The sequence below is a fragment of the Rattus norvegicus genome, chromosome 10 (genome assembly GCF_036323735.1).
Source record: "Rattus norvegicus strain BN/NHsdMcwi chromosome 10, GRCr8, whole genome shotgun sequence".
Classification (NCBI taxonomy): domain Eukaryota; kingdom Metazoa; phylum Chordata; class Mammalia; order Rodentia; family Muridae; genus Rattus; species Rattus norvegicus.
In genome coordinates, this window is record NC_086028.1 from 7,816,518 (window position 1) to 7,827,662 (window position 11,145).

Genomic DNA, 11,145 nt, shown 5'->3' on the forward strand with positions numbered 1-11,145 from the left:
CTGGTGCTCAGGAAGAGTTGGACAACATAAAACAGGCTCCATTTGTGTGTGTGTGTGTGTGTGTGTGTGTGTGTGTGTGTATGTGCGTGTGTGTAATTTTTGATTTGGCATTTTGCAAATCTTATTTATTTTCTTTCTATTTTTTGTTTGTCTATCTTGGTTTTTAAAATTGTTTTTTTTTGTTTTACTTTGAGAGAAAGAGAGAGAGAGAAAGAGAGAGAGAGAGAGAGAGAGAGAGAGAGAGAGAGAGAGAGAGAGAGAGAGAACAGGAGAGTGAGAGGAGAACAACATGAAGTGAGGCAGGGGAGAATCTGGGAAGAGGTGGGGAGGGGAGAATACAACCAAAATACATTAAATTAAAAAAAAAACAAAATAACAACAACAGCAACAGCAGCAACAACAACAACCCCCAAGAGCTGAGACATGGTGGCATGCCACAGTAATCTAGCTCTGAGGAGACAGAGATAGAACTCTGTGGCTCTCTGGCTAACAAGCTTAGCTCTTTGGATGAGGTCCAGAACAGTGGGAGACTCCGGTTCTGAAAACAAGTGGGCTGCACGCAAGAAACTGAGGGTGATTTCCGGCCTTCACACGCACACAGGGGCACGCACACCTGCGCCTACACAGGCATTGGCACCGAATGGCATACACGGACAATTTAAGGAAAAAGAGATAATCTGGGCTGGGGATGAGACTTAGTAGTGGCATAGTTGATGAGCACATACAAGGCCTTGGGTCAACTCCTTAAACTGAGGAGAGAGAGAGAGAGAGAGAGAGAGAGAGAGAGAGAGAGAGAGAGAGAGAGAGAGGTGTTAGATTTCGTTATTGAGCTCACCGGTCATTGCTTAGAGCTGCCTTTGTATCTGGTGTTAATTTCCTGTTTGGAGGAACTCCCTTTTTGCTTTTTGATACTTATTTTTATTTTATATGAATTGGTATCTTGCATATGTGTGTCCCTGATGCCCACTGAGGTTGGAAGTAGGCATTAGATCCCCTGGAACTGGAGTCACAGGCAGAGTGGGTGCTGGGTCTCTGCAAGAGCAACAAGAGCTCTTAACCACTGAGCCACCTCTCCAGCTTCTTTAATTTTTTTGAAATGCAGCTTTGTTGGAGACAATGTTTTCTGATTCTTTATATTGAAATTATCTTTATTTTGCTTTAATTAAAATGACTCCTGTTCTTGATTTTTTTTTTCTGGCCGAAGATTTCTTAGCTTCTTTTCTTTCCTCATTTAAAGATGTGTGTTGGCCACTGTATCTCTGGCTACGTTGTTTCTGTCTGGAGAGAGATCTGTCACCGATCTATTCTCCTTCATTTTGCAAGCTGTCTTAGTTTATCTCATTCCTTTATTCATTTCCTCCTTTATTTGTCTTGTGTATACATGTGTACAGTGCCCATGTGGAGGTCAGAGGACATCCAGTGAGTCAGTTCTCTCCTTCTACTATGTGGATCTTGGGGACTAAACTTGGCAATCAGGTTTGGCAGCAAGTGCCCTTATCCACTGAGCCATTTCTCCAACCTAGTGGTTTGTTTATTTATTTTAATTATGTTTTTCTTTATCAAGGTTCTGACAAATTTGATTATGTTTTGTTATGTTGTCTTCCCTCCCTCCCTCCCTCCCTCCTTTCCTCCCTCCCTCCCTCCTTAACTCCTTCCCTCCCTCCCTGCCTCCCTCCCTTTTTCTCTCTTTCCTTTTCCTTCTTCCTAACTTATTTTGTTGAACTTGTTGGATCTGAGCCTATAGTTTTTGTCAGATTTTTAAACATCTGGAGCATTAATTTTCTCTAAAGATGTTTCTATCAACTTTCCATCCTTTGGGCCCTTCGGTTTTAAATATGTTAGGCTGCCCAAGGTTGATTTGTAGTGCAGACACTTGCATTCTGAAACGCTGGACTGCTATTTTTGGTGAGTCGTATCCTGTGTGCACTTAATTTCAGATATTATTGGTTTAGTTTTTAGATCTTTTGCAATATCATCTTTGTTTCTACCTGACTCTGAATATGGGACAAGTAATTCTGTGCTTTTCTCCTGAGGTGCTGGGGACTAAACATATGACCTTGTATGGGTCAGCCAAGCACTGTACTACTGAGCTATCTCTCTAGCCTCCTTTTAAATTTTTATTTTTAGCTCAGGGTTTCACTAAGTTGCACGGATTGCTTTTTTACTTAATCTGTAACTGGGACCTTAAACTTGTAATCCTCCTGACTTAGCTTCCCAAATAGCCGAGTTTACATGGCTATACCACCAGGGCTGACTGGAAATACAGTTGCAATAGTGGCTTTGTCTTCTTATTTTAAACTGATGTGTCGAAGTTAGGCTGCTTTTCTCGATTGTTCCCCCCCCCCCCCTTCATGGACCACATTCTCTTTCGCTTTTGCATCGCTGACTTGTTTGTTAGGATGCTGGTTGCTCTAGTCTCTAGATCACTTTTGTGTTCCTACACAGATTCCTGAGATGTTCTGGAGTGCGGTTGATTTTGGAAATAGTTATTGTTTCTTGGGTCATGATTGTAAGATTAGTTATAGGAGTCAAGAATAGTGTTAGGGCGAATCGCTCCCCACTGTCTACTTTAAACCGTAGAGGTTAGGCTTAAGGAAGTGTTCAGTCTTCGCTTGGAGATGTTTCTCAAGTCTATGTGCTACATAGCACTTGGTTGAATTTTCAAGCGAGGCCTTTGTAAATCCCCTCCCAGTTCCCTGACCTGTAACCTCTATCTACCTTGATCTGCCTGGAACTTTGCCATTCAGCTCTGGAATCCCACAGGCTTCCCCCTAGAACACATATTCCTCCCCGTCTGTGGACATCTTCTAAGACCAATGCTTGGGGAATCCCAGGGCTTTTCTCACTTGCGTTTTGTCTTACAAGTCTTACTCTCTTCTGCTGCCTGATGTTCATTGTCCTAAAAAACCAGTGCTCTGTCTGTCTGTCTGTCTGTCTGTCTGTCTGTCTGTCTCTATCTATCTATCTATCTATCTATCTATCTATCTATCTATCTATCATATCTTTCTTGCAAATGTTGGTTGGCGACTGAACCTAAGGATTCACGTGCTAGACAATCTCTCTGCCATGCGTTTCCACCTCCAGCTTTCTTCTTACTGTTTTTAATTTTGAGAGACAGTGTTATTAAGCTGCCAAGGCTTGCCTTGAACTCACCCAGGAATACCTTTAATTTGCAATCCTTCTGTCTCAGTCCCCCAAGTATCTGGGACTATGGGTCTATGACTCCCGGACTTGCTCTTCATTATTTTATAGCCCAAGCCTTTTCAGAGAATATGAGCTATTTTTCTCTCTACAAGAATTTTGAAATGAGGATGTATTCCATTCTCTTTATAAGGATCAGACATAGCAAATAACAAAGGCTGAGCAAGATATCAGTGTGGTAATTTTTATCAATCTTGCAGACTTGAGAGCTCTCTAAAACACTTCAGCAAATGCGCTGCTTTGTTAGCAGTCATTCTGTGTTCCACATTGCATCATTCTTTTCATAATTGGATTCTTAAAATCTATGCTTGATGAATAATCAGCTCCATCTCCTGCTTTCAATTATAGTTACTGTATAGCATTTCCCAGGGGAACTATTAAAAACACACACTCATTAACTCCATCAAGTATTTTCACAAAATAAAATTGATATTTTTCCCCCCGGATCTTTTCTTTTTAACTTGGGGATACCAAAAGCATGGCAGAGTCATACAAGAGTTTGTTGAACAATGTCAGAGTGATAAAAACTTATTTTAGTGAGTTTCTCCTTAAAACAGAGGCTGAATTTGTTACAGATGAATTGAATGTTTTCACAATTTTCTGATGAAGGATTAATTGTTCCCTTTCAAATACTATCTCAGGATACTTCTGCAGGAGAGAAGGTAGTTTGAATGCCTATTCAAATGACTTTTTCTTAATAAGGGCCCAGGCTGCTGTTTTGCAAGGTGCTCCCCACTGGATACAGTGCTTCTCAATGAAGTCTTTGTATTAGAATCACCTGAGAGAACTTAAAAGGTGGCGATGCCAAGAGCAGAGACTCAGACCAATTAAACCAGTATCTCTGGGCATAAAGCCTGGACATCTGGATGTTTAAAACACTCCTGGAGATTTTATTTTGGAGCTAGGGCTGAAAACCACTGATGTAGTAAAAAATTCCTCATTTTGTAGATGGAAAGTGGAAGCTCAGAAGGGCTGTGGAATTGTCTAATAGTATACAAAGAAAGAAGTCCTGCCTGGAAAGTTCATGGTGCATCTTGCATGCAGGGTGAATAGCAAGTGTTCTAAAAACACATACTAATGACTCACAGTACACTTTTTTTTTTATTTTTTTATTTTTTTTATTATCTTGAGTATTTCTTATATACATTTCAAGTGTTATTCCCTTTCCCGGTTTCCGGACAGACATCACCCTCCCCCCTCCCCTTCCTTGTGGGTGTTCCCCTCCCAAACCTCCCCCCATTGCCACCCTCCCCGCATAGTCTAGTTCACTGGGGGTTCAGTCTTAGCAGGACCCAGGGCTTCCCCTTCCACTGGTGCTCTTACTAGGATATTCATTGCTACCTATGGGGACAGAGTCCAGGGTCAGTCCATGTATAGTCTTTAGGTAGTGGCTTAGTCCCTGGAAGCTCTGGTTGCTTGACATTGTTGTACTTTTGGGGTCTCGAGCACCTTCAAGCTCTTCCAGTTCTTTCTCTGATTCCTTCAACGGGGGACCTATTCTCAGTTCAGTGGTTTGCTGCTGGCATTCGACTCTGTATTTGCTGTATTCTGGCTGTGTCTCTCAGGAGCGATCTACATCCGGCTCCTGTCGGTCTGCACTTCTTTGCTTCATCCATCTTGTCTAATTGGGTGGCTGTATATGTATGGGCCACCTGTGGGGCAGGCTCTGAATGGGTGTTCCTTCAGTCTCTGTTTTAATCTCACAGTACACTTTTTTATACACAATCTTACAGTCCAGAAACTCAAGGCTCAGAAATGTTGAGAAACATATTTAAGATATCACTAAAGACTTATGTGCAGATTTGTCTTTTCAACATACCACTCTCCATTTTCATTAAGCCTCCATGTATATTGTCCCTGGAATTTCTCTATGTGTGTCTATCCACAGAGAAGAATCCTGGGATTGTACTACACAGGCTTAGCTAGTAGTGTGTGGATGGCTAGAGCCTCTGACTGTGGTCCTGTGTGATGCTTAATGTGTTTGCTGAATAATTAAAAATCATGACCATCAGAATTGTTTGTTTGTTTAAGTGTGTATATGTGTATGTTTGAGACAAAGTTTTATATAGTGTAGGATAGTCTTGAACCCCTGTCGCCATATCTTCTACATTGTGGTTAACAAAAGCGGGTACTGTAACACATACAGAATTAAAGATGTTTTAGACTTACCTTATTAATTTTAAATTCTGTGTGTCTATGTGTGGGTATATACACATGGCTGTAGTTACTCTCAGAGGGCAGAAGGGGGCACTGGATCCACTGGAGCTGAAGTTTCAGGCAGTTGTGAGCGGCCATGTATGGGAGCTGGGAACCAAACTCCAACTCCAGAAGAGTAGTGTGAGCTCTTAACTGCGGAGCCGTTTCTCCAGCCTCTGACTTGGTTTTGATAAAGAAAACCCGTTGTTCAACTCTGAGAGCCCATATGATGGCTCACACCATCTGAAACTGACACACTAGCGGATCCAGTACCCCTTTCTGGCCTCCATAGTCACTGTGCTGTACATGAATACATGCGAGCGAAACACCCACACATGCAAAATAAAATAACAATAAAAACAAAATCAAGTCTTTATTTACCCTTGTCTGTACTCTTTGAGAATTTCTTACTGTATACACAGTGTTCTGACCACGTTGACCCCATTCTGCTTCCAATGCCGACCGCCCTCCCCTACATCCCCTGCATGTTTTCTTTCCTCTTCTCATAGCCCACTGGGTTCAGTCAATGCTGTCTTTATTTTCAGGAGTGGAGGGCTATCCATTTGAACATGGGCCGGCCCACAAAATAACCCCGACCTTCCCTACTCTGTACTCTAGCACCCAGCAGCCCTTAATTTCAAAGCTCCTCAGCTATGGGTGGGGTGTGCTGAACCTATCCTCCGTCTGTGCTGGGGTTTTGACTAGTTTGACGTTGTGTAAAAATTGTTGATATTAAAAAAAAGGCCCATGCCCAATTGATTGGAAGCCACTGTGTGTGTGTGTGTGTGTGTGTGTGTGCGCGTGTGCGCGTGCATGAGAGAGAGAGAGAGAGAGAGAGAGAGAGAGAGAGAGAGAGAGAGAGAGAGAGAATGAGAATTTCTGGGGCATCAGTAGGAACTTGGGAGCACCCAGTGACACGATTACTCTGAGCATTTGATGAATCGCAGCAGCAGCATCGTTTATTGCTCTAGTGATGGACGTGCACAGCTGCTGGAAGTGTTTTTACGAGGCTCTGTTTTAAGAGAAATGTGCAGCGCGGTGACAGTGCTGTTTGAGTTGAAGCCATATAGATGCTTGCTGGAGCTGAAGACAGGGTTCCAGCTTCAGAATTAGAGGAAAGTGGATTGGGAGAGATAGCAATGGTAAACAAAGGGTTCCCACGATACCAAGCTCAGGCTTTCGAGGAGCTCCAGAAGGTGTGAGAAGCAGGAGGACAAGCGAGGCCTGTAGATGCTAAGATGCCTAGAACAGGCCATGAAAGTGATGAGAGAGGTAGCCGAGACTTATGCACAAAAACACCCAGCACGGATGCTGGTAATAGTATGAGAAATGGAAATAACTCAATTATTTCCTAATTACGTAACAACAGAGGATTAAATCAATTATGATTCGTTCATTTGTATGCTGCTATGCAGGCCTCACTAATGATAACTGTGAAGAGTTTGCAATAAAATGGGGAATACTCTTAGTCCATGAAGAATGATCAGGATACACAAGCAGATCAGGGGCTCAGTCCCAGTATATTTTATAGCTTTCCCTCTTTTTTCCCATGTACACAATAAAAATACTTTGTCCTAATGATCAAGAAGTCAATACAGCCACACTGTAGAAAGATCAGAAAGCGTGGAAAACGGATACAGAGAAAAATACCAAGAATGACCCCAAGATCCTTTCATGCAGTCGAAAGCTTTGCCAATGTTTAATTTTGTTTTTTATTTGGCTTAAGAAAAGTTTACCCTTTGATGTTACAACCTCCCACACACACATGCACACACTGCATTCACATAAAGTACATGTCTGAAGCAAATGCATTAAGATTCGCGTGTGTACACACACGTGCTCCTTGAACTACAATGAGTTTATTTTTATCAATGGACTCATTGCAAGTTGGACATATCACAAGCTAAGTAGTACTTAAGCACACATAGTGGTTGCTTAGTCTTGCGGCTGACTGGTCACTAAGGCTCATTGCCACTGCCCAGCATCTTGAGTTGGGAAAGAATCAGAATGACTGCAACTACTTCTTCCTCTGCTTACTGCTATGGTACAGTTGCACAGCTGAATAACTGAAAGCTCAGCTTTTGTATATGAAGCTTGATGAACCACTATGACATACGTCGCTTAAAGTTCCTTTTAAAAATTTTGTGTGCATGGGTGTTTTGTTTCCATATATGCTTATGCACCATGTGCATGAGGTGACCTCAGGGGCTAGCAGAGGGGCTAGCAGAGGGTGTCAGATCCGCTGAACTGGAGGACTGGAGTTATAGATGGTTATGAGCCACTGTATAGTTACTGAGGATTGAACCTGGGTCCTTTGGAAGAACAGTGAGTGCCCTGAACCACAGAATCTTTGTTTATGCCTATATCATTTTTTTTTAAAGGCCAGGATGCAGGTGGCCCAGGCTGCCTTTAAATGTGTTACATAACAAGGATGACCTTGAAGATCTTCCTGCTTCCATCTCCCTAACATTGGCATTGCAGGTGTGCACCACCCTGTTTGATGTTTGCACTGCTGGTGATAATGAATGCTTGGCCAGCACGCCGCCCATTAAGTCACATCTACAGACTGACACATATTACTTTACAAATGATCTTTTACATAGTGTGTTCTATAGAATCCAAGATGGCAACATGTGTATCAAACCCTTTGTTTTAAACAATTTTATCATTAAGTTTTAGTGAACATACAAGGTAATGGGCTTTGTTAGAGCATTTTCATATTTATATATCATTATAATTTGTTCTTATGTTTTAACACATTCTTTTAAAGATTTTATACATTAATATACTGCATCCATGTCATGGACCCAAACAATAGTGGTGAGAGAAGAAAGGTATTGGAACATGAAGAGAGGGGGTGAGAATTTGTAGCTCAGTGTACTCACATATGGAATTCAATAAAAATGTAAGAGTAAAGCTTAATGAAGCATCCTCTTGAATCTATTTAGTGTTGCAAATGTGTACATGCTTTTAGGGCTGACTACCTGGGATTGGATAACCTGTCGGAGGTCTCATCCCAGAGAAAATTTATCCCTTCAGTCACAACCGACTGCCTGTAGCTCTTTCCCTAGGATCGGGACTTTGTGAGGTTTCCCACATCCCCATCAGCATAGCACTCATCCTTAAACCCACAGATAAATAGGATAATGCAGTTCTCACCTCCCAGCAAAGAAACGCCTTTTGGAGCATGTGGAGGATTTCACATCTGTATAAAATGCTGAGAAAAAGTGAGGGTGAGAGCCCAGCCTCAGTCAGGATATCTATAATACAACCTCTACACCCCAGGGAACGTCAGAGGACCAGGATGGCTGCTGCAAGGTAGTGTCTTCTGGACACCATAGAGATGCTGCTGCCAAAGCCCTCAGCCATGCGGCTGCTGAAACAAGCTTAGCTATCCACTAACAGATGAATGGAGAGAGAACACAATACACATATATACACATACATACATCTACACACAAGTGCACGCACATGCGTACTGGAATTTTAATCAGCCATAAAGTAGGGTGAGGTTTCATTGTAGAAAAATGGAGAAACTGTAGATCATTTTATTCCATGAGGTAATTTGTTTTCACAAAGACCCATCCTGGTGTTTTCTTTGCTATTCTGAATCCATAGAAAAGATATTGAAAGGAAAAGGAAGACCCGTAGAGATGGAGATGGGAAAGGAGAAAGGGGAAGAGGGAAAGCATAGAGCAGTAGAGGGGTGAATATGACCAAAGTGTAGTATGTGCATTTATATAGACATCAGAATACAAAAGCCCTTTGAACAATTAGCAAGTATTATTTTTGGAACCCCTATGGCTCTTAATAGGGAAATGGGAGCTGAATATAGGAGAATCCCAAGAAGCCAGCCTGATACGGCAGTGGCAAACAACAAGTAGGGATGGGAACTAATACTTGAGGCTATCTTTGACCTCCAATCACATTACATGACATGTGAACCCCCAATATAAAGTCTCTCCTCACTCTTCCTCTCTCGCTCTCATTACACACACACACACACACACACACACACACACACACACGCACTCACACACACATATTCACAGGAACACAGCCACACAATCACACACATTCACAGATACACAAACTCGCACACAGTCACCCTCACACACACTCACACATTGTATACTCACACACACATGCACACTCACACATACACAATCACACACACTCACACACAGAATATATACACAGACCACACACATACACATACACACACTCACCTCCCCCACTGCATCACTGAAGTATTGAGGTCAATATTTCAATCACTAACTTACAAATTATGACTTGTATTTCTGTCCCTTTATAAACCATCTTGCTATACATTTTGGAACAAAATAAATCATTAAATGAGGAGAAAAAGGAAAACACACAAATAACATTATACAGACTGAGTAGGTCATACTTGTTCATGTAGGAAATAGATGTGTTTATATGTATGTAAAATAATGAAAAAAAGAAGCAATGAATTTGAAAAGGAAAAAGGAGTTATTTGGGAAGGTTTGAAGGAAGGAAAGGGAAGGGGAAATGATATAATTCAGAGATATTTGTTCCACCATTTTCACTGTTGCTCTCTTCATAGTAGCCAGGAACTGGCAACAACCTCAATGTCTCTCAACAGAAGAAAGGCAATTTGCAAGCAATTGGATGGAACTAGAAAAAAGTCATCCCGAGGGAGGGATCCCAGAATCAGGAAAACAGTATGGCATGCATTCATTTATATCTGGATATTAGCTGTTGAGTCAATAATAACCAATCTACATAGAACCACAGAGGATAGGTATAAAGTAAGAGAGTAGAGGAAACAGACCTCATTAGGAAAGAGAAGTAGAATATACGTATTCGTGGTTGGATGGGAGGATCTGCAACTGGGGATGGGAAGGGGAGAGGGAATGGAAGGGAAAATGGGGGGGGGACAGCTGAAATTTAAAGCTACTTGATGAGTAGTATATAATTCTAATAGAGTAGAAATCTCCTAAAACATACACATTTATGAAGGTAATCTAAATGAAGTCAGTAAACAATGGGAGACACAGAGCCCCATCTGGCTATCTCTTGTCATCAAGTAAAGCTTTTAGTATTGAGTTACATCTGATTGTTGGTAAAAGGGACCCCATAGGACTGTCTAAACAATCTAGGTGGTTGACAAGTTGTTCTTCAGAAACGGACATCAGGGCCCCATTGCTGAAGGTAACACCTACTTAACTCATGGAAGGTGGAGAAGTCAAGCTGGTGCCTATATAAAGCCTTCACCCCTCTGTCCCAGCACATTTGTTACAGGATGGTTCTCTGCAAGCTATCCAAAGAGAAATGAAAGCACCAAGCTAGTCACAAATGCTTTACCTACAATGGTGTCCTGCTGGCAAGCTGTGCTAGGGCAATGGTGGTGCAAAGCTCGCAGGACTGAGCAGCCAATAACCGACTTGACCTAAGACCCACTGCACAAGCTGGAACCCATGTTACCTGGGTGACTAAGAACCTGAGATGAGATGGCCCGGGGACCTACGGCAAACCAAAAATACTGGTCCAAAAAGAAGAAGAAAAATATAGGGATGAAACGACCCTTACTGATATCCTTCTGTAGTCATAGAGCAGTGTCTTGTTCAATCATCATCTGAGAAGCTTCCCCCTGCAGCAGATGGGGATGAAGATAGAGACCCACAGCCAGACAATATGCAGAGAGTGAGAGACCTTAGACACTCAGTCATAAATGAGATGTCCTCATCAAATATGTCCCCTCAG